Raw genomic sequence first — 22712 nt, forward strand, 5'->3', positions numbered from 1 at the left:
CTGTCATTTTAGTTTTTATTAGTTTTAGTCCCGTTCATACTCTTTGTCTAGTCAAGTTTCAGTCAACTAAAAGTCTGAGCATTTTAGTCTTATTTTAGTCAGAATAATCCATGACTATTTTCGTCTCATTTTAGTCGACGAAAACTGATGACATTTAAGTCTAGTTTTAGTCAATGAAAATTGTATTTTAGTCTCTTTTTAGTAATGCAATTCTATTATACCCAGTCAATATAGTATAAGTACCTAGTATAGTATAACCAAACCAAAATGTTCTTTTCTAAATTAGCTCCTAGTTAGAGCTAAATATATATTTATTTATACAACAGTTAGTTCCGACCAAGTAATCTGATTGGACGAGAGGCATTCTGTGAGTGCTGATATAGAGTATAACATCACTGGGACTTGTAACAGTAAAATCACTCCGCTCACAGGTGTTGTAAGTAAGGGATAATGTATAATGAGCCAGTGAATACTGGGAAAATAACTCCCGAGAGGGGAATAGAACCCCGACGCGCACCCTGCCCTGCCGGCAACGGCTGAATCTCCTTGTCAGGGAAGCGTCCCTAGCAACGCTGGGCTACATAGCAACGGTCAGGAATTATCAATGATCATCTGATGAGGTACTGATGAGGATGAGGAAGAGTGGAAGCTGATGAGGTACTGATGAGGATGAGGAAGAGTGGAAGCTGAATCCAGCCGTGCCAACATCCAGGTTTGCCAACGTTTCATCAGCCGAACTGGACGAAGTTACACAGTTGCACATCAATGTAAATACAAAGAAGCTTGTGAGTTCCTGGTGTGTGTTCCGCATTGCCTGGCAACAGACTGGGGGATCGCGGAGCTACATAACATACTTTTATTTCATTACCTGTTGTACTGTATATCGTCACGGCTGTAATCCATCTGCGCAGTGCGACGCACAGCCTAGGAAACAGAAATACTGCAAAATAATAATAATAACACGACTAAACATTATAACGTTATTTCGTCTCGTCTCTTTTTGGTCAACGAAAATGAAGAGACATTTTAGCAGAGGTTTTATTTTGTAAACCACATTTAGTCTCGTTTTTATTCGTCAACAATATTGCATTATATATTTAGTTATAGTTATCGTCACATGACCATAATTTACGTTGCGTCTCGTCTCATTTTCATCACGTGATAAAGGTTCATTGACGATGATATTTAGTCATACTTTTCGTTGACGAAAGCAACACTACCCTCAGGTCCTCACTAAAGCTGTAGTTTAGCACCTTAGATCCCAAAACTGTCTGGTCACTTTAATGAGAGCATGGAGAGAACTGGATTAGCCCCAGTGCAGTACAGGCGAATGCTGAGGGCGCCGTCATCCAAAAAAATCTAAATGTTTATCTTTGACAATTTTTAAGTAATACTATTACTACTATTATTCTGAAACATGACATAACGCCCCAACAACAAAACTACACAGCAAAGTAAATAACAGAGAGGCCTTTTTTTCTGTGTTCCTGCCGCCCCCTGGCCCCCCTCCACAGCTCATCACACTTTACCTGCTCTCTGGGGGAAATGGGTGAAGTTGTCCGACATAGCATGAACCCCGAAACACGCTGTATCGGTATCATGTCCAAACCACTACCACTGCACTACTGAGAGGAGTGGATGTGGAGCGAAAAAACATGAAATCAGCTGGAGGAGAGCTCGTTAAGTTAGCAGTTAACTGTTAGCCGTTAGCAGCCGGTGTACACAACAAACAGCTCACGGAGGTTGCATTGATTTGCATTGTGAAGTATTCAAGCTCTATTCAGTAAAAATGAGTACTGGGTGAAGGTAAATTATAACGTTCTCATGATGTGTTCAAAGTAATCTTGTAAATTGTAGCTTTTGGTCAGAAACCAATAAATCGGCTGTTTGGGGCAGAAATGTGTTATAATTTTTATAATACAGATATTAGAGCGGGAATTATGGTGTTTTATGTGTAGTACAAGGCTGCTTATTTTCCTAAAGATGTTTTTCATGTGACAGAAGGTTATGTTCAAGGTTGTTTCATAAATGTGTATTATTGAATTTGTGCTCATTCAAGTGAAGTGTATTGAAGCACTGAATGACTTTGAAGCTGTTATTGTTTTATAGTGTAGTGTTTCCCTGGAAACAAAAGAAGAATAAATAACAACAACAAACGAAAGAAACACAAATATAAAAACACTGTTATTGGCTATTGACTAAATTATTTTAGAAATTGCTATCAGTATTGGCCAAGAATTTCAATTGTAGTTCAATTATAAAGTTGATTTGTAGATTTTATTATTATTATTATTTTAAAATGTGATTTATTATTTTGGTAATTCTTCTGAACAAATTGCACATTTTTTTTTTAAATCTTATTTTTCTTGTTAGCTTGGGTTGTGTGCTACTCCCTCTCCCCTTGGATCTCCGGCAGTGATGTGAGGACTCTAAAACTTCACCAGAGCCTCCCTCGGCATATGGGTGAGTAGATAATGGCTGAATTTTCATTTTTTGGGTGTACTATCCTTTTAAATGTCACAAATTTTCATCAATATTTCCATCCATTTTCAACACCCCTTAATCTTACGTAGGGACGCTGGGGGCTTTGGTCCATCCTAGTTTGCACTGTGGCAGGACGCACCCTGGACAGGTTTGATCACATCAGTAACACAGACAGACAGACAAACAGACAACACATTCAATTTAGTGTCTCCTATTCTGCACCCAGAGGAACCTCACATGGACGACACACAAACTCCACACAGGAAGAATGCACTCAGCAGGAAGGTTCAAAGTTAAACTGCTGAGCTGACGTGCCATTTATTTATTCTGGGGGGAAGCAGCATATCTGTAACCCTGTTAGGAGCATATGTTTCCATTATTTTAAGAAATCAATTCTGTTATTACAGCACCAACATTTTTGTTTTAACAACACTTAAAGTGATTCAATCAATACTCTTCCGGGTGCTTGAACAGGAATCAAACTGTAATAGTATTAGAGTCGGTCTGAGTTGAAAACAAAGGCATCATTGGGTGTAATAATATTGGAGCCCACTTTGAGCGGCGAGATTGTGAGAGATGAATAACATGTTTGTGTTGCACTTGAGAGTGACAAGAGAAAGGCGGAACTTGAAAAGAGGCTGGGAGTGCTAATGAGCCTTATTTTAAGAACACAACGCAGTCATGAATATTTAACAGCCTGTCTCCTTGATGAACCACCAAAATAAAAAGTCTGATGAATTCACCGTTCTGGGTGAAAAATGTTTCTGCTGCTGCCAAGATGCTTCTGTAAAATGATGTCGTACAGTTCTGAGGCTTCGTATAAACCTCTGCATCTTTGTTATGTTGCATGAGTGATGTTGAATTGATCCTCTTTGAACCAAACCACAGCAGCAGGACACAGTGGGGTTGGATCGGTGTGAATGTTTTCAAACTGGTTTGATGTTGAGCCAAACAGCAGACTGAACTCTACCAGCTGTCCCACTTGACTCAGCAGCTGCTCCTGAGTGGAACATGAAGACATCGTGTCCAAGAAGAACTGAATCCATTTCATATACACGTTTGTTGTCTCCTGTAAAAATACACGTCGCAATCAGCTGATCTGACTGACGACACAACACATCCTCACTGCGACCTTGTCACATGTCCACGTTTGGTCATGGACTTTCCACGTCCACATATGACGTCCAAGGTACCCTGGGTGTGTTGGTTGTTGACGTTCTGGGACGCCGTGTCAACTTCAGCCTGTTACATGCATTGTCTGTTTTCAAAATACACCTCTGTTTTCACAGGAAATGTACAGTTTGCATACAGTCTCTGTCAAAATAAAAGCACCACGTTGGTACAACACTGCAAAGTAACATTTTTTCGCTTCACCGGCACACACGTGGTTGGCTTTAGCAAAAAAGCGAGGGAAGCGAACACCGGCCTCCCAGAAAAAATTCTCTGTGGCTTTTTGTCAGTGTCTGACGCCAGAAGTCACTGACCAAGAACCAGTATTCAACGACTTTGGAGTGAGACTGGTTTGGGAGATGTCACCCCTTGAAAGATTGCTATCCTCCTACATTTGTAACATTACTTTTAAAACAGACACACGTCTCATATTGTGATGTTTACTGAAAATGACCAACAATACAGCCAACAAGTTGCCTAGCTTATTAGTGAAGGTCATTTAGCTCATCAGAAACTTTCAGCTCCTCAACAATGCTTTCCATCAGCTGCCCCCTTATTTTGGTTTTTGTAGTGAAATATGAAGTAATCATACAGATAATTCTTCATTTTAACTTCATAAATCAGCTGTTCCTCATCAACAAAAGTTTAGCTCACAATGGCGCCTGCAGCCAGTTAGGACACCTTTTTTTTTGTCTGCTTCAAATTAAAAATGTTGTTATATCGGGGAGACTAACTCCGCCATGTCTCGTCTCGTCACCCCAAAAAACACAAGAACTTCCTATCTTTCTAACACAACATGGCCGCTCATCCCCCTCCCACCTCTAATGAAATTTGATGTCCTTCATGTTGCCGACACCCCCGAGACAGGCAGTAAATTGCACACAGCCTGTCACACACTAGTGGCTCCGTTAGTCCGTTTATAAACATAATTTTGGTTTAATCACATCGTCATATTGCTTATAACGCCCACTTTATTGGAATCAGCACCGTAACGCTGTCAGCACAGGTTGATGATGTAGGCAACTTTTTAATTTGCCAGACTGAGTCATAATGAGAGATGTTGGTTCAGCTGGTTTGAAATCAAACTGGTTTAAGCTTGCACACCAGACCAGTTCGTCAAAACCGGAAATTGACCCAACTCTAGTACACACACATACCATGACAACTAATAAGTTGGTAAAACGGTCTACGTTGTGACAGAATGTGCATCTTCATTTCTTCATCGCAGCAAACAGCACTTCATTATTCATGAACACTGATGGATACGCAAATAAACTTTCTCCACACGTCTAAAGAGGACAAGTTTCAAGGTAGTCTGGAAGAGATCCTGCAAGGTGCTGAGTCCCATGGACTCACTTTGTTGCTAGGCAACAGCAAGGGCACCGCTCCTTTTTTTTTTTTTTTTTTTTTCCCTCAGTAAATTCACTGTCCAAAATAAATAAGGATAGACGGAACACACCATGAACCTCTTGAGCGGGGTTAAGTCACTGAGAATAACACTCAGCAAACATCAGGTAGTGGCTGCAGAGGCCAAAGAGCTGTTTATGTTTGGTAATTAGACTCTTTACTCTCAAGACGCAAAGGAACACACAGCACATCTACGGCTTTCCAAAGGTTTACTGAGTGAGAGAAAAGGTTAATCAGAGCTGTAATGGTGCCTGAATGACGGTAGAATTACCAGCTGGTTGATTAAATTCTGTATTATTCAAAGAAAAACACAAATTTCTGTTTTTCCGAAATAATTAGAGGTCATATTTTTAGGCTCTGTAAATAAATGTAAATGCTGTGCGCGGCTTTGTCCTTCATAAAGAAAATGTGAGCAAACACCCTGAGAACAGATCAAAAGGCTACGAGGCGACTAACAACAGTAACTAGGACTCCTTATCAAAGACAACTGGCTTTATCTCATTAAAGCAGGCGAGAGAAGGAAAAAAGCTGCAGTTCCAAAGGGAAATGAAACAGTTTTGCCCGTATTTGCTTTGTTATTTAGCTGGAACAGCTCAAATTAATTACTCTCATCTTCCTCACTCTATTCATTATTCCAGCTGTAAACACATTAGTCAAATGAAATGCCTCTGAGCACACCTGGCTTCCTTATCTTTGGCGCCGTAGACGACAGGGTGGTTCGGCTTTCCAACGTGCTGCGAGCAGAGTATTAAAGAAACCCAGTGCCATTTACGGGATATGGTACCTGCCGCCTCTTCTGCCGATAGCTGCCTCCCAGGAAGCCTTAATGTATGAGATTTGTCAGTGTCAATTTCCCAGCTAATCTCTCTGGTCCACCTCGCTGCTGCCTCCACCGCCCATTCATTCTGCTGCTCTGTCTCTACCTGCTCGCACCATCCCGCGTAGGACACAAAGGCAACAGGAAGCCGATGGGGAGGAGAAGCATCTGTGGTAGCTGATGCTGCAGTGTGACCTCGCATGTGCAACCAGCAACACAGCTGATTCACAGCCAAGGAGAAGTGTGTTGGATCCATCCAAACAATGAAACAAAGTCTGAGTTTTCACTCATTACAAACCCTTTCTGACAAGTCTGAACACAACAATGGAATTCATAATCAACTCCCAAAATACCACAAACACACTGAATATTCTCTTTTCTGAAAACAAAGCCTCGCTTGTTTACAATGTGATGCGCTTATACCATGACAAGAGCACATGAATGTGAAGCCGACACTCTGATCACACTTATATGTCGTTACATTTTAGCCCCATCTCTTAGAAATGACGTTTAAATTTACTACGTATTTAAAACTGAAAATTCATTTGAGGGAAACATAATGCTGAGAGAATTTTGCATGATGAAGAAATGTTGCTTATAAACACACCGGGCAAGTTGTGAAAATGTTGATACACAACAAATCAGTAAAAAGTTCACTGACAGTGTATTCAATTTGTTTTCCAACAGAACAGGCGTCTTGGATTAATATACCACTAATTTTTTTTTTACCCATCCCTGACCCTATTATTGCCTTTTTTTTGACATTTGACCAAAATCACGATCTTTCCATCCCATTAAAGGGGACCTGTTATGCTCTTCTGTATTTTGCTGTCTACATATCAAACTACATTGAAGGATTTTCATATTAAACATGGCCAAAGTTTTAAATAATTAGGTAAACATATGTAGAAGAAATCCCTGTAAGCACAAATACCTGGTTTTTATGCTATCCTTCGTTTTGTACTCGGGGTCAGAAGTCAGAAGTGGGAATGACGTCACTTCCGAGTTGACAACAGTTTTTGCATTCTGGTTGACGACAGTGGACAAGTCGGAAAAAAATATGGATGCCTGCAAGAAAGCCTTTGCTGCCCTTGCACTTTCGGAGTATAGACAGCTTCAAAACCATCATGCACTCCAACTGATGAACGCCGCAGATGAGGCTGACCTAATGTAAAACAAATAAGATAAAATTGCTATAAACAGTACTTTAGCAGAGTGTTTACTCACTATGTATGTGACCGGCAGCCATCTTGAATTCATAAGTCAGGGTTGATGCGGTTGCTCCGAGTTTCCGAGCTGGAAATCCAATCTCAGGGTGCGTTCGAGTTTAAACTTCCGACTGGGAACTGGGACCATAATTGAGACCATAAATACGGACTCCAACCAGAAGGGTAAGGAAAATCCCCAGAATGCTTTGCTAAATGTGGCAGTCGAAACGTAAACATGAAACATGGCTGCTACCAGTGCTGGTGAAGACGTCCGTTAATGTATGTTTTTCTTTGCAGATAATCAGGCAAAAAATATAAATCTGCTGGGATGTCTTAGTTTAACATAGACACAAAGGAAAACATCATTTGATCATTATAACAAGCATTTCAGATAAATCTCTGCTGTGTTAACGGTCCTGTGAGATGTTTCAGAGCTAGCTAACTATTTCAACATTTGATCAAATCAGTTTTATCAAGTTTTATTTATTCATGAATACTTCCAAGAAAGAATTGAACATTTTTTTGGATGGTTGTAATGATGGTGCAGAGACGCCGAGATACTAAAAACCCAGAAACACTGATCAATAGACTTATACTGTAATGCTTACAACTAGAGTTGTACCGATACCGATACCAGTATCGTTAATGCCTCCGATACTGCCTAAAATGCGGTATCGGGTATCGGCGAGTACAGCCTATGACCAATCCGATACCATGTAATTCCTCACGTCATTACGCATACGCACGCTACAAACAAACGAAACGGAAACGGAGCAGAGTTTAAAAAACATTCTACTGTAGCCTGTAAAATGTCTTTTTTACCAAATTGTGTAGCTGCACTTTAACCTGTGTCTTGATCTGTGTCAACACTGGATAATAATAATAATATAATAATAATAATGATAAAAAGTTTTATGGCATTAATTCTACTGTTATGTATTTATTTCTTAATATTTTACATAGAGTTTTAGGAGTTGAGACATACAGCAATTCATATCCCATCCATTTTTATTTTATGCACTGGTATCAGATCGGTACTTGGTATCTGCAGATACCTGAGGTTCAGGGATCGGGAAGGAAAAAGTGGTATCGGTACATCTCTACTTACAACCAGTTATTTCTCTGTGAGCTCTTTGTGAAACCAAAGAACAGAAACATAAATACTTTAGAAGCAGAAACTTCTGTCAGTCCCCAGAATCTGATTTCCTTGCGTGAGTCCTGATGATGCAGGATGACAAACGCCACAACTGTCCAATCAATGAGTCACCTGACAGTCGGTAGAAGTTCATATTTTTTCATTTGCAAAAAGTCAGTGTGAACAGGAACCAAAACTGAAATGCAACAATGGATCATTTTCTCCCTTCTGGTGCGACCAAGCGAACCAAACTACAGGTGTGAAAGCACCTTTAGTTTTTGCATAGTTATATTCTATAATGTTGGTTTTCTCTTTTCTTTTATAACAAAACATCCCCAGTGACAAAAAGCAAAGGAGTATAAGCACAGTATAAGTACATACTGTGTTTCTGCAGAATGAATGGTTGCTTTTTTAGTGTTTGGTTGCATCCTTGTTTGATGCTGATACATTTTGGCAGAAGGAGAGTCGAACTGAGACAAAACAGACGTTCATTTATGGTTCCAAAGGTTAATGTTACTGTTTTTCTGTAGTTTCAATATTTTCACGTTATTTCAGAAACATCATATACCAAGTAGCAAAGTTTAAACATTCATAGTTATAAGAATAATGTGACATATGAAATGTTAAGTCATAATAAATGCATAAAACAAGGCATGGGTGAGCGACACTGAACAAGGTGACACAGTGTTTTTTATCCAAACTGCAGCTCACGGCTCACGGCTCGTTCTCTCAGAGCTCAGAGTGAGCCGAGAGCCGTTAACCAGGTTCAGCCACGGTGACATTCAACACTCTGACACTCAAACACAAAGGAGGGATAAACTGCGAATCAATAGAGAAAGAAAAGCTTTTTGTTCCAAATTTATTGCTCTGGCTTCTGAATAGCTAACGTGCTTTTTTAACAGTGTCAAAAACCAACATTACTCAAGAAAAGAGGAAGTATTTATTTCAGCAGCAGACGAGAATTTGGCAGGCAGAGAGGTGTAATTTGCCTTAAGTTCTGCAGTGAGCAAAATGCAAATTTAGGCTACATTAAGAAAGCCCGTGTTCTCTGCTCATTACTGTTGGACGCTGGCACGCTGCAAAGCCTCCTGGCCAATAACATTACAACATCACTTAATTAAAATAATTTTGCAGAAAACTAAATGAAGACCTTCACTCACATTAGCTCCAGACCTCAGAGGATGACATTCAAACTTTACCAGTGAGAAATGAAAAGTTGGATCGTCCCCAGAGCTGCAGGTGTTTGAGTCCCGGCTATTTTCAGAATGAAACTTTTTTTTTCTTTTTTTTTTGTTTTACATTTCTAATGCTGATCTCACACTTTGTTGTTTGGCTTGTGTCCCGCTGTGTTCTGGCCCCTCAGTGGAGGCCTGACTCTGCTGCTTCAGCTCAACACAAAGTGTGTTACACTTTTAGGAACTCCCATTTTTGATTATGATATTAAAACTAATCATCCTTCTGTGGATTCCAAATGTGATGACACATTTACACCAAAATAAGCTCCCACCTGTAAGGCATGTTCACCACATTCTTTTGTTTAAATAAGCAGAATAGTGAATCTAGAAAATATACCTAAGGGGCCGTACACATGCCGCGTTTATCGCGCCCTCAAATTCATTGTTTTTGATGTAGATGTGCGGCAAGTGCGCTCAAACGCCAGAGTGATGCCATCATGCCACACATGCACTCCAGAGTGCCCATATTTCAGGGCACGACGGCTGCGCCCTGAGAAACTGGGTCAACTTATCATTTTCATTTTCAGTCTCTGTTGTCTAGACTAAAACTCAAGCCTCGAGTTTACAGGCTAAAACAGGGTCAGCAGCGCTCTCAGTGGTCGCCATTTCAGGGGTTCCAAACATGTTGAGCACAGCAGTGCACTTTAAAACAGAAACATTAGCGTAAATGTAGCCACAGTGACTCCAGGAAGTTACTGCGGCCGACCTAAAAAATAAGCCGGCACATAGCGCTTTATAAAAACACAGTTTTGTTGTTTTATGGCTTAAATACACGGTAAACAATATATTAATGAGCTTTACAGGTGGTGGAAGGTGTATTTTGTTAATTTTAGACAGAGTCAGGCTAGCTGTTAGCGCCTGTCTCCAGTGTTTATGCTAAGCTAAGCTATCCAGCTGCTGGCAGTGGGTAGCATCGTATTTAGGATACAGACATGAGTGGTATCAATCTTCTAATCTAACTCTCGGCATGACGGCCAAAATTATTTTTTCCCTAAATGTCAAACCGTTTCTTTAATATAAGGATTTCTGGTTCTGTTAAACAAAGCAGCTCCAGTTCGGCTGCCGACAGCAAAAAGTTGCTTTTGTTACTGGATCAGTGAGAAGAAAGAGATAAAGAGTGTGTGTGTGTGTGTGTGTGTGTGTGTGTGCGTGTTGCATCCTTTCATTCTCACCTTGACATTAATAATGTGTCTCGCTGCATTCCTTTGAGATCTGTAGGAACTTTGGCTTCATACGTCCGGACTCGCTCCACTGTGTCAGCTACAAAACACAAAGAGGACACAGAGTCATACAACATGACAAAAGCTACCGAGATCTGAAAAATGCTGAGTTTTAGAAAAGACTTCAGTCGGTTCTTGCTGAGGTTTTTTCCATTTCTCCCTGTTGAAGGGCTTCTTTTAGGGAGAAGTTTTCCCTTATCTGAGGCGAGGGTCAAAGGACAGAGGTCGTCGTGTTCTGTACAGACTGTGAAGCCCATTGAGGCAAATTTCTGATTTGTGATACTGAGCTATAAATAAATCTGACTTAGGCTAAATTTAAATATTTTAACATGTTTTTGATGAATCGATCAGTAAGTGAAGTTTTAATTATATAGCACATACATTAAAAACATAAATAATGAATAAATCAAGGAAAAATAAATTACAATATAAAACAAGGCACAATGAGAGACTGACAAAACAGACACACATCACATAAAGACGTTCTATAGAAAGGCTTTCCCTGTAGAGGTGGGTTTGCACCATCACCTTTTGTTTTGCAGGTGGAGCGGGGGATGGAAACATGCCCAGATTTGAGGGTCGGAGTGTTTAAAAAGTAGAACAAGGGAACAAAGAAATCAAAAGGATCTCGTAGTTTGTTCTAAATCTTACAGGGAGCCAATGGACTGTTGGAGAAACAGGTGTGATGTGGGGCCGACAGCCGGCAGCTGTATTCTGAACAAACTGTAAACACTTTAAAGCAGCTTGACTGAGGCACGTACTGTATGGCATGACGCAGTTACATTCATCTAGATGGGAGAAAATGAAAGTGTGAATAAACAGTTCACGATCTGTAGCAGAAAACATACAGTACATCTGCTTTTTGCAATATTTCTCAGCTGAAGGAAACCGGACTGTACAAGCTCAGTAACATGATGGTCAACAGTCATGTACTGGTCAAAGATGGTCCCAAGATTGTTGGCGATAGGTTTGATATTTGAGTGAAGTGTAACAATAAACTGACCAGCTGATCAGGACCGATAAGCCTGGTGATATGGAACACCAAAGTGTGGCTCCACACTTACAGCAAGATTTAGGACTTTGGCAAGATTCATACATCTGTATTGAACTGACGCCATACCCATGGAGAAGGCTCGGCATAGACACATACCCTGCGTCATAGCCTGACGTTAGCCTTTCTAGAAATGTAACTGCACATCATGGTGACGCAGTAGCTATGTGTCCATCCAAAAGTGATTTGAATCATTGGGAAATGCGCATTAAAAGAAATATGAATCCTGTGTGTTTCCATTAAATGTACGGAATTTGGTGAAAACTACGAACTCGCGCAAGTTTTCCGCAGAACCGGAAACAAAACAAGTCTCGCATTCTTCTGGCAGTTGGCAACCAGCTTGTAAATGCATTACCACCTTCCCGACCCAGAGTGTGGATATCACCATGGAGAGAGGTGCGCTACATCAGACTTAATTCGAACATAANTAGATGTGCATCTAAACAGGCTGATGGAAACATGGCTACTGACTGTTTACTTTTGTAGGCTGAAAACCACTTCACTCGGTGGTTATTTTTATTTCACAGATGAAAAATAATAACTTGTGAAGACAATAAAGACCCCCACAATTCATATATATATATATATAGATATAGATATATATATATATATATATATATATATATATATGATTATTTTTTTGGCTTTTGCCTTTTTTTCGAGTTAAAGTGTGCGAGGAGGAGAAAGAGAGAAAGGGATGACGTGCAACAAAGGGCCACAGGTTGGAATAAAACCATCGGCTGCTGCGGCAGGTACACTGCCTTTGTACACGGGATACCTGCTTTACTACGACTGAGCGTGCCACAAAATGGCATCTTTAATTCCTGTGTGTACTTTATCCTGGCTTCATATGAATAGAGAAAAACTCCACTTGCCACTAGGCCCATTTATACAATGTAAAATGCCATAGGCTTGTGCTAATAACGTTAGCATGTTGTACTGTGTGGGGAACATGTTTAGTATAAGACAGTTGTTTTGTCAGTGAATCTTGTGAGTTTTAATTGAGCTGAATTTTGTAATGTTATGGTTGTTAAATGTTGCTGTTGTTCCTGGCTTCATGTGAGTAGAGGAAACTCTGCTAGCCACCAGGCTAATTTATACTTATATTTAACACCCTAATCTAATCTAATCTAAGATAAGATAAGATAAGATAAGATCTTTATTGTCTCCCTTAGGAGAAATCTGTTTTGGATCTACTGCATCTTTACCAACCTCCTGGAATATATGACATCACTATGGGGTCTAATCACCAAAGACTTTTCTCATGTGCACATGTAAATAAATATTCTTTTCTCTCAGAACGAGTCTCTCCCGACTGATCTTCTGTTGTTACTCTATTAGACACTGGGTTTTGCTTTTTGCTCCTTGAACACTTCATATCTTTTATATTTTGTATATTTTGCCAGATATTTAAAACTCTGTGGTTTTTCAAACTGGGCCCAGAGTGTGACCCTGACACGGGGAACCCACTGGTTGTTCATTCTCTGGTACAAAGTAAAGTTAAAGTTGTATTGAATTGAACTGAACTGATCTGCAGCATCATGAAGAGAAATACTGTGAATATACTTGTCTCTGTTTTGTATTATTCCTTTTCACCTCCTGTTTGAAAGTCAGAAGTAATTCTTTACAATAAAGTCTGGCATCATGTCCGAGCTGAATTTTGAACATTGAAATGAGGCTTGATTTCTCTTATCAACCTGTTCCTTTATGGGTTATTAAAGCCCAGTGCGGTGCCAAATATCTGACCTGCAGATCTGATTCCTTCAGCTGAGGATGAAGTGTGATTAATGTGACGTCAGTTCATCAGCTGCTCATCCAGAATGTACAGTAATGTCCCTTTAGTAAAGCCGGCTGCAATGTGTCTAAAAATGCCTAAAATCCTTTGAGAGAAGTGACGTCCCACAGACGTGTTTTATGCCATCATTTTAAAATCTTACTCTGTTTGGCACATTGATTTATTTCCCACTAAGCATAAGGCCATCAATTCGCTGCGTATGACATTACGGCTCGTTCAAGGCTGTCTGGGGAGAAATTATCATGCTCGATGATGTCGATGAGTTAAACCCATAGAACAGATGCACGCCTGATGTGGAATTCAAAGCACAATGAAATATTTCACTTCAAAGCACAGCGGGCTCTCCGGAGACGAACTGCTGAAGGTACAGAGCCGCGTTCGGCACAGTTCTGGAAATCTTCAATAATTCAGAGGAATCAATTAAACAGGGATTTTAATTATTGTCCAAGCTGTGCTGAGGATCATCATGTGTGACTGAAAAATCTGCACATTTAAAGGAATTGATCAGTTCTGTGTTTGTTCTGTTGTGTAAAACAAAACTCCTTCACTATTTTATGTTTGACATGTTTTCATTTTAGCTGAAGGATTCAATCTTTAATCTTTAGTTTCAGAAAACAGCAGCCTTCAGACCCTTAAACACCGGGGGCGTTTCTTCTTTTGTGCAATTAATTTGCACATGAGTAATCATTTTCAGAGTGTTGTTTTTGTTGAGTACTTTAACTTTAACATTGAACGAGATGAATACGTGTTGAAAAAAAAACACAATTTGTTTTTTTTCCGGGGAACAAGGTTGATTTTTACAAGCCTTTGCACCGTGCATGAACCCAGCTGGTACCAGACGTCGATTTGACATCAGAAAGACTCTTACGGTTGTAATAAAAATTTGGTTGTCGAATTTTTTAAATGTCTAACGAAGTCAGAATTTCATGTTGTGTGGACGTTAACATTATGACGTTTTGCAGATGTTAAAATATCAATGTCATCTGTCCTCAGTGTTCTGCATCAAACTGAGACGTTGGCATTAGACGTGGTCCTGATATTGAATTTTGGTCACTTGACATCACAACATAAATTCACCCAAATATCAAGTATCTAACATCGTTGGTGGTCAGCACAGACGGCATCAACCAATAACACTGTGTTAAAGGGAAATTTCAGTTTATTTCAACCTGTCTCCTATCGTCCTAAATTTGTTTCAAGTGACTAGTGACATAAAGATAATAGTTAGCATGTTAGCCGTTAGCCTAGATACAGCCGGGGCGCATAGTAGCGTCAGACATGTTAAAACGTAAGTGAACGGGCAACCTTCAAGTGCAAAGTTAGTCCACTAAACAAGCTTTTTTCCCACAAAGACCGCCTCATATCGTTAGGATAAATGTCAGAGAACATATAGAAAACCACATGTAAACGTGTTGTCTTACCTTACCGGTGTGCTGCCATGTTTGTTTACCATTTAGCTCTACTTTTCACATTAAAAGCCTCAGACATACACACTGTGTAACAGTTTACCATTTAGCCAAAGGGAAAATTTAATAAAAAAAGCTTAGAAATGTTGCTTAGCACAACTAACAGAATGGCGTGTGAGTCAGTCACTATGACTAGCAGAAATTAAAACCCTGGAGCTAGAAGACCCACCTGCCGGTTCCAGGTGTGTCGGTCAGCTCCAGCAGCACCGGAGAGAGACTTATGAATGAGAACAGGACTGTGTGCCTGTGCTGCAGCTGTAGATGTGAGTGGAAACACATCTAACTCACATACAATGGCATCACCCAGATGTGCTGATCACTGGGACAAGGAAAAAACACAGCAGCTCCATACGCCATTTTCATACAGCTGGCACAAAGCTCAAAAATATACTTGAGTAAAGCGTAGTGGTTCAGTTTGAAAAGGAAGAAAAAAAATACTTTTTACTCATGTGTGTTAGGTGTAAAGCGTCACTACCCACCACTGTATATTCGTCACACCTTCAGCATGTAAAGGCCTTTAGTCTTATTCAAACTCCACTGAACAAAGTGAAATGTAAAACCTGCTTCTGTTGGCTCCTGGGAGGTTCATTTAAACAATTAAGTTTCCCACTGAACACTAATATGTAAAACAGTGAAGGAAGTACATTTTTCTGTTCCAAAGCCAGAATTAAAGTCTCCAAGTGTTGGACTGGGACCAGCCAAATGTGCTGTTGACTGCATATTAAAAATGATGCATTTCCAGTTGCATATGTTGCACTATTATATTTTTCCTCATTCACTCTTCATTGTGAGACGGTCATAAAAACACTGCAGCTTTGTGCTGTACATTATCATATAATGCCACTAAACTGCTGTGGGAATCATTTTAATGGGCAACAACAGTTTTCCTGCAAAGTCCTGATCCATGTCCATACTAATGCAACCATAAGACCGGACTGCAGTCATAAAGCGAGCGCAGGCCTCACGGCTGACCCTGGAGACTTGATTATGCCGTTTGTGTAACCCCATTACAGCAGCTCTGACAGTAAAAGCCATCATAGCGACAGAGCTCGAGCGTAATGACTCTCTGTGACTGTGAACAACATGTAACCTAAATGTGTGAAAAGCCACAAACAGCAGACAAAAAGCTCTGGAATCATTTGGAGCCGTTTCCACACACTGTGTATAAATTAACATTTAGCTCAGAAAAGGTCACTTTTGCCTCTTCAAGCTGTGGCGTTTCTCACTTTCAGAAAAAAAAGCAAATGTCTGTGAAGATGTTTAGGAAACATTTGATTACAACATCTCTGAGACGAGTCGCCGTGTATTTCTCCTGGAACTTTCTCTCCTCATAATACCTATACATGCATGTGACAATTCCATACGTAGCTTAGGCACTGTAAACCTGCGAGGTATTAGCATAATAAAGGGAGAAACATTAACGCAGCATGCTCCACATTCATGCTTAATTTCTGTTCGCTCCCAAATGGGGGAAAATATTATCAGTGTTGTCGTAAACACAAGTACAAATCCCTGCTGTTATGGCAGTCATACTGAGAGACTTCTGATGTTTCGCAGTCATTTCCATTCCACAGCCGGCATTTGCATTTGTTTGATTTCCAGAAGCAGTATGCAATGCCTCTTTGTGCAACAATACAGACACAAATAAATTAAGATCCATCCTTGCTGGCAGAGATTATTTATCTCCCTCCTCAAGCTGTCTGAACTTCGAAAACACAGCTTCAAGTAATTCATTGCTATTCCCATACCCGTCGCCCACTACCTTGACAGTATAGACAACAGTCTGCCTCACGCCTGTGCATGTTTTCGTAAAATATCCGTCTTACACAACAGCTAATAAAGAATTTGTTTAGCCTACTTTGGTGTGCAGATGCCGAATGAATCACTGTAATGTAATGCATGCCTATAGCTGTAACCCCACCGCTAATCCTTCTGCAGAAAATCAATTTTTCACATTGGCTTCAGCTGCCCTTAGGAAGACAAATCACAAAACTAGTCAAAGCGGCGATCAGAATCAAAGAGACTGGAATCAGACGGAGCAGGGTGTAATGCCTCGTGTACAATCAGGAACAAGTCGCTGCCAGAATGAGAACATGTCATTTCATTCTCATCAGCCTCTTAAAAAGACAAACATTACATAATTAGGATGATTAAGACGAGCGCAGAATAAAGGCCAGCAGTGTTAACATAGCTGGAGATAATAAAAGGATTAGGGGTGATTCACTTACAGAAGGTAGCCTAATGGCTTTTTAAAAGAGAAAACAGGAATTCATTAGCACGTGTGATTGGCAGCTGAGTGAGTTTAAGAGAACAGAAAAAGAAACTGCAAGTGATGGATAAATTTATTAAACAACAGGTCTGCTCGTCCGGGAGAAAAGTCACTTAAAGTGTCACACAGTCAGGTGCAGAGAGAGAAAAAAGAAGCACCTTTAGGAAAAGAGAGAGCAGATCTGCAGCCAGCAGATGAGCACTGACCCCATCTGACCCACTTCTCCCTGATTTATGGTTTATGGTCCCTCAGCAGACACAGCTTTGTTCTGGGGGGTCATAAATCTCCCGCACCTCAGAGCCGATCAGCTGACCCTCCAATTCTGGCAGCCGCCCCCCCTCCACCCACCGGCTGCAGCCGAGCTCTCAACACAGAGCAGAAATCACCAGAGCCACAAGCGCAGGCAGTTAATCACGACCAGCAGACAATAGTATGAAATAGAGCCAAGCGGGCAGAGCGGGCGATTCATGCAACTGCTACAGCGCTCAAACAGGACAGCCGAGGTTTACCTGTTTGTAACCTCTGTTCCCGGTGTTTGCCTAAACACTGAGATAAAGTTCTCAGTGCTGGAAAAGAGAAAGAGGTGTCAGGAGACGCTTCGCTGAAAGGTACGGAAGCACAGTGGTGCCAAATCAAAAAACAAACTGATCAGTATCAGGTGAGAACATGAAAGGTTTATTGGTGACGGTATAACAAGATATTTTCATCTCATTAAAAGATGGTTTAATGTTTTTATAACAAGAAAAGTTTCTTGTTATAACAAGATGTTGTAGCAAGAAACATTTCTTGCAACAAAAAAGATAAATTAGTATATTTTTATAACAAGAAACATTCACGAATTGTTTTTATGTTATAACACGATAAATAAGTATATTTTTATACAAGAGAAATTTCAAGTGAAAACAAGAAAGAAAGGTATATTCAAAAAAAAATAAAAAATAAAATAAAAACAAGAAAAAGTTTTTTTAAAAAGTTTTCTTGTAAAAAAAACCCTACTTTTTTAAAATAAAAATATATTTATTAATCTTCTTTTAAAATAAAACTTTTTGCTGTAACATGAAAATATCTTGTAAGACCATGAAACTTTTCATGTATACTAATTTATCTTTTTTTCTCTTGTTAAAACAAGAAACATTTCCTGTAAGAAAGTTCTCATGTTAAAGTATCAGTATCGTGTTATTCTTGATACTGACCTTTGCTTTTTTTTTTTCTGGCCTGGCGTGTCTGTAGAAAGGAGCATACAAACAGGACACAGTGATATAGTTTGTGTTTGAGCCTGCAGCCATGTTGGAAGGGCTAAATGCCAGACTAATTATGAGACACATTAGTCGGTGTGATGAACAGAAAACACGACTGCTGAGACTCGGAAGTTGGCGATGAGCGAACACTGCACGCTGCAGCTCAGATCAGCAGGTGAGCTGCTGCAGTGTGGAAAACATTACATGTCTGAACGATGAGTTATATTGTCCAGATCAGACGGGGTGACACGTGTCACCATCTGTGACAAAACAACACAACAAGGACAGAAAGATGGAAGAGCAAAGCAAATAAAGGGGGACTTTAATTTGGAAGGCAGGAGAGGAACAGTGTGAGACATGCATGCAGCCAGAGAGGAGTCAGATTCTCCTCCACTAAAACATCAGCATGGAAATAAACGTATGGAGGCGCATGCAGGAGGAGCACAAATCCAACCGCTTCAAAGTGAAGGAGGAAAACGTCTCACAGCAGCACCGTCATGAAGAAATCAGCACACTCACCTGTCTAAAGCATGTAAACGCATCTCTACTCTCAGTCCTTGTTACGGAGGGAGTATCGTGAGGGAGCTCTGCTGATGCTCTGCACACGCCACCAGTCTAAATGATCTCCATGACTCATGCGGGAGCAGATAATTGGCTCTCAGAAAAGTGGGATAAACACTCATTGTAAAGGCAGCGAGTAGCCTGGCAATGAGGCTTTTTTTCTGTTGCATGGTTGTTCTTTCTCTCTCTTCCCCCTCCTCTTCACTCTCTCATTCGCCGACTCGCTCTCTCGAGCCCCCCCCCACCTACCCACTCCTCACAATCCCACCACACCTTCCCCCTTATCCCCCAAAGCACAACTCCCCTCGCCAAGGTGCCACTAACAGTTTCTGCAAACCTGCTTTCTCATTGGCTCGCTCCACTCTGCTTCTCCTCCACTTTCTCAGTTTCCCCATCTTAAAGGAACAATGTATTCTCACACACACACACGTACACACACACTCCTCCCGCAGCTCACAAAGTGTATCATGATGAGAAGTGTTGGGCAAAACTAATTACAGTTTAGGGTCGGAGCAGCGGGACAGACTTCAATAATTCATGAGCTCAATTTAAGGGGTGACGGCAGATGTGTACCTGAAGGAACGAAGCACACAAAAGCAGAGGAATTAGATTTTCTCGGAGACACCCTGCTGACGTTGTGTACGTGTGTGTGTATCCGGGGATAGAAATAGCAGAAATAAAAGGATATCAACTAATCTCTGACATTTATCGATCTCTCTCAGCCACCGAGGAAATGCGACGACATCAACAGGTCTGTGTTGCGGCTCGAGGTGCGCGGCCTGGCACCAACAGCGAAGTCTTTTTTTTTTCACAGAAGAGATGAGTAAGCTGGTTAAACAGAGCCAAAAGCTCTTGTGCCGATGTAATGTATCACCGTGAAAATACTTTAATAATAGTAATGCCTGTGTTTTGGCCTGAGAATGAGCACAATGAGCTCTGAAAGCTTGAGTCATTGAATCTTTAAAACAACCTCCCAACCTTTAGACACAGTGTGTACTTTTGGGAAATGGACTGTAAAATTCCTTTAAGCAGTTTTGACAATTTGAACACTCCGTATGTCCCAAACAGCAGCAGAAGAGCCCTCTCCTCTGCTGCCGTGTAACTCTGGGTTGGTGTCCTGAATCTGTGACAATTTCGAGCCAGCTCCAAACTGTTGAGAGCCAAAGGAATAATCTTTGATGTCATAAAGTTTTCTAACCAGAGGCGGCTCGGCTGAATCAGTTGGACACTGACTTTGTAATCTCTCTGAATGCAGAGTCCAGTTCCCGGCTGACGGACAGCACTGAGTTGATTTTCACTTCTGTAGCAGCCTTGTCACAGTAGGTTGCGTAACTCCTGGCATATCGTGCCCGAGCCAATACCAGTGTCATTTTCTCCACATCAGACCCGCTGTCAGAAACGCAGAGCGCTTAGTGAGCCTCACCGCGGGCGTGAAGCACCATTTAAAATGAATGAGACCAAACAAAAGTAATACAACAAATTCAACCTGCTGCAAGTGTGAAGAGTCAGACTGATTATGATTTCAGCTTCAGTCTGAAAAAGAATTCAGCTGAAGATTATTATTATTATTATTAGCACAATATATGAGGTATATTTACTTTTTCTATTGTGGCTTACATTATTTCTATTTTACCCAAACACTGTGGCTGTGATTTCTATCAGTGTGATCAGTTTCAGACCATAGATTCACAACAAGACGAGTTGAAACAAACAACTGCTGTCAACGCTCCACTCTGCAATGTTCTACAGCCAGCAGCAGCAGCAACCCACCGTCCGCACCTGCTGCAGCAAGTCAATACGCCGTCTGCAGTCATTTTGACTTGACCAGTGAACATTCAGAGTTTCTACAGGTACCAGACACATATTAGTCTGGGGCCATTTAGTGGCCGTTTTGGTAAGCAACCGGAACCAGGGCGAGAGAGACAGGATCCGGAATTCGATGGATGCGCCTTTCCGTCAAAATAAAAGCACCAAGTTAATAAAAATGCGGTGAAACTTTTTAATTTAAAGTAGGGCTGTACCCAAATATTCGGATATTCAAATATTCGTTTCTATGGGTAGGTATTCGTTATGAAAATTTGGTATTTGATATTCGTTTATTTATTTACTTTTTTTTTTTTTTTTTTTTACTTTTTGTTGGTGCTAAATGTAGTCTTTTTGTTGTTGGTAAATGTAGGTTATCAATAAAAATCAAAACTTTTAAATTGCATTGTTAAAAATGTGAAAATATAGTATAGCCTACCAACTGAGCTTGTGCGCACGGCACGCTTGAGCGCATCCGTCTGAGGCTGTGGATCAATGCCAAGTTTTACCACTTTATCACTATTCCCTCTAACTTGTAGCTGTTTTTTCGTTATCTTTTGAATTTAATATGAATTATGGAACCGTTTTTGTCAACGTTTGTTTCCCCCGTTTTGTACAATAAATTATTGTTTAAAGTTTCAACAAGTTTCTTTTGGAGTGCGTGACACAAGTGTGTTTTGAAAACGACCGCGGACTGTCACCTGCTCAACGCATCAGTACCTTCGGATGCCATGACAGTAATAGCCAATAATGTCAAAATATCATTTACAGACCGATTTAACAGACGATCACTGCTGCCCGACCCGCAGGTCCATTTACCAACCAATTACTTGCAGAGGCTTCCTACAACTTGTTTCAACAGTTCCGATTTAATCAGAAGACAAATTAAACAGGATGACTAGCCAATGTGAAAATCCAAAGAAAGCACAGAATAATGTACTGAAGGACACTGTTGTGCCATCACATAAGACAAATGAGCTCTTTCTTATTGAAGCTTTGCAGGTAAGTAATATATCAACAGTCCCCTGCAGAGGTCGGTTTTATCTAGGAGTATGGTGATCAGAGTGAGTTAGGGTCATCTACATTTTGTCGACAGAATGTAAAGATGTCTGTTCCATTCAGTGGCAGTTTTAAAGATTAGTGAAGTCAGGAATGTGGAGTTTCCTGCAGAAGAGCTCGACTCATTTTGACAAAAATAAATTAAAAAATGGATTAATGAAATAAGAAAATGTTTGTGGCAATTAAGATTACACAAATCCAGATTTAAGACTGTTAAATGAGTGTTGAAGGACCTGCAGACTCCCTGTGAAAGACTCTGATGCTCACTGTGATGTTTATTATCAGCAGTTACTATTTAAAAGTTGAGTTTTTATGTGTGAGCGTGACTTAATTTAAAGTGTTGTATTGTCACAAATGTAGGCAAACCTGGGAAAATAGTTCCTCACTCAAACTATTTTGGGATGTTTTCTGCGGCTGAGCTGCAGACGTGCGGTGAATCGGCTCCTCCAGCAGTTATCTCCAGACCTCTATTCGCTGTCTGAGCACCTGTGTTGCCTGAAATTCCAGTGATAAATTAGTGACGACAATGAGCAGCTTCAGTCGCAGGTGCATCAACTGTGCTATTTGAATTTCCTTCCCAGGGCGCCTTGTACAAATGCTGACTTTTGGAGTTTGCACTTTTGTCAATCCGAGTTTCCAGTGAGCAGAATTTAACGGCTCACTGCGAGCTGTTAACGGAGGGCCTGTAGAGGAGTAAATATCAGCGCAGACAGCCTAATATTCTCTGCTTTATTGGTAAACCTGGAGCCTCCATCTCAGGAAACAATTGGAAGCAATTATTCATGAAGGTTTCA

General features: G+C 40.5%; 1 protein-coding gene across 2 annotated transcripts in view; it reads right to left on the bottom strand.

Annotated features, from left to right (window-relative positions):
- mgat4c (mgat4 family member C) overlaps positions 1–22712 on the bottom strand; it is a 180054-nt gene that overhangs the window by 131198 nt on the left and 26144 nt on the right. For both annotated transcript variants that reach the window (XM_050072497.1, XM_050072498.1), the window contains exon 2: positions 10629–10716. The gene's annotated coding sequence lies outside the window, so the exon portion shown is untranslated. The remainder of the gene's footprint in view (positions 1–10628; positions 10717–22712) is intronic.

The sequence above is a fragment of the Epinephelus moara genome, chromosome 20, assembly GCF_006386435.1.
Source record: "Epinephelus moara isolate mb chromosome 20, YSFRI_EMoa_1.0, whole genome shotgun sequence".
Classification (NCBI taxonomy): Eukaryota; Metazoa; Chordata; class Actinopteri; order Perciformes; family Serranidae; genus Epinephelus; species Epinephelus moara.